Consider the following 2,227-nt stretch of genomic DNA (forward strand, 5'->3'; position numbering starts at 1 on the left):
ATGTATTCCCCAATTGTAAGTCGCTTTGGATAAATGCGTCTGCTAAATGAATAAATGTAAATGTAAATGTAGTAACGACACTACTGCACTTAATTTGGTGTACAATTTTCAATTGCTAGTAAATTTTATAATTAATTACAAAGAAACCGCAAGTAACACATTAAATGAATCATGAAAATTTGAAGTTGAAAAAAATAGCATTTTATTGTAAAACGTAGTCTAGTAACAAAAAAAAAAGTTGTAAATAAAACAGATTATTTAAGTTTTTATTTTTGCTGTCCAGAGTCATGCAATGGTTAAATATGCTTGGTCTATTTGGTAAAAAATTTGTATAACTGCAACAAAAACAGTCAAAGTAAGTGGCAATATTTTGTCTAAAATATCAGTTACTTAATATTAGCTTTTTGTTTATTGAACTGCTGTATTGCTGTAATATCATACAAGTGAAGACACAGAGAGAATGGTTAATATATAATGTTTGAAACAATAACTGGCTCTGTTTGCCACAAATATACAAGGGGAATATTTCTGTCACAGGGACACGAATATAATACGAATATAATTTCATTTTATAATGAAATACTGCAGCATAGTTTCATGGCCAGTAAGAAAAATTTATGGCCCGTAAATTTTCTCAATTCACCTGCTTTTGACAGGTGAGTCAGAAAGTAATTTTTTGACCCAGCTTGTTAACTCTTTTCTGTTATATATTCTGCTCTGTTTACCAAGATGGAAAGTAGGATGTAACAGAGCAGAGAGACAAATGGGCAAGCCAAGGAAGCGCCACAAATGATTTTTCAAAACAAATTTGTACATCGATTCCCTCAGGTTGTCGAACAAGCGAGCAGATTTAATTGGGAAGATGCCCTAGAATAGGAGCTCACCTGGAGACGACCATTTTTTACACTCTTTCCTTGTGTCTCTCCCTCCCTCTCTATATTCTTTATCTCAGTCTGTCAGAGAGGCCCTGTAATCACTTCATCTGTTATCAGTCATTCCCACTGTTTCTGCCATCCCAGAATGCTCGGCTCTTGGTTGAAAGTCTCCTCTATCGACAGCCCCGGGTTATCAGCAGCCTGTGAGGGAACATCGCTCGGATACTCCGTTTGCAGTGCATGACTCTAGATTTATATTGTTTTATTCTCAACTACTTCAATAAAGTTTTACTCAGAATTTGTTTGTATGCATTTTATTGGTTCTTCTTAGAAATTATATATATATATATATACATACATACATACATATATATATATAGATAGATAGATATATAGATAGATAATTTATTTTTTTACAAATGCAATCATTAGCAAATCTCAAAATAAATAAACTACTGTATATTGTACTGTATAATGTATATACTGTATATTGTAATTCATGTGTAGCATTTTTTAAAGGGGTCATATGATGTTCCTAAAAAGAACATTATTTTGTGTATTTGGTGTAATGAAATGTGTCTGAAAAGCGAGGTGTGCTCTGATTGGCCAGCTATCCAATGCGTTGTGATTGGCCGAATACCTCAAGCGTGTGACGGAAATGTTACGCCCCTACCATACTGTGATGCCCTGTCCGGCCAGAGCGACGAGACAAAAACATTAAAACCCATTATAAACGAGGCATTTGTTGCATTCAGTGGGGACAGCTTGTAACACTTCAAAGAGAAAGGAAAAATTGAAATCGCATCATATGACCCCTTTAATGATTAATTCATGTTTTATTTTTAATTTGGACAAAAAGCATCCATATGCTCTTCTTTGTCTCAGTGGTCGTGGACTTTATACTGACACCTACTGGTGTGGATGTATAGTTAATTTACTAATTTCTAATTTACTAATTCCTCAAAAGTACTTTTCATTTATTTATGTTTATCTTGGCATATAAAAAAATCTAATAAACTTGCTTGTCTACTTGAATGCGGATATTACAGTATAGCATTGTTTTACAGTATGCATCCATCACCTTGATTAGGAATGCTGTCCTGGATGTGTTTTGTGCTGTCGGATCTGTTGACTTTGATTCGTCTGTTGTCTTATTTGTTCCCTTTTTTTTGCATCAGTTCCAAATCCATATCATGACTCAGCCCACAAGCAAGCTGCCCGCATCTATATTTGCATTGACTCGAAAGCGTACCGTTAAGTGGGTCACATCTTCGGAAACTTTGGCCTGCTTTGCCAGTTGGACCCATGGTAATGAGGACAAAAGGAGGGCGAAATCTGTTGGCCCTTGCGCG

This window comes from Sinocyclocheilus rhinocerous, unplaced genomic scaffold (genome assembly GCF_001515625.1).
Source record: "Sinocyclocheilus rhinocerous isolate Xijiao unplaced genomic scaffold, SAMN03320098_v1.1 scaffold395, whole genome shotgun sequence".
Taxonomy (NCBI): domain Eukaryota; kingdom Metazoa; phylum Chordata; class Actinopteri; order Cypriniformes; family Cyprinidae; genus Sinocyclocheilus; species Sinocyclocheilus rhinocerous.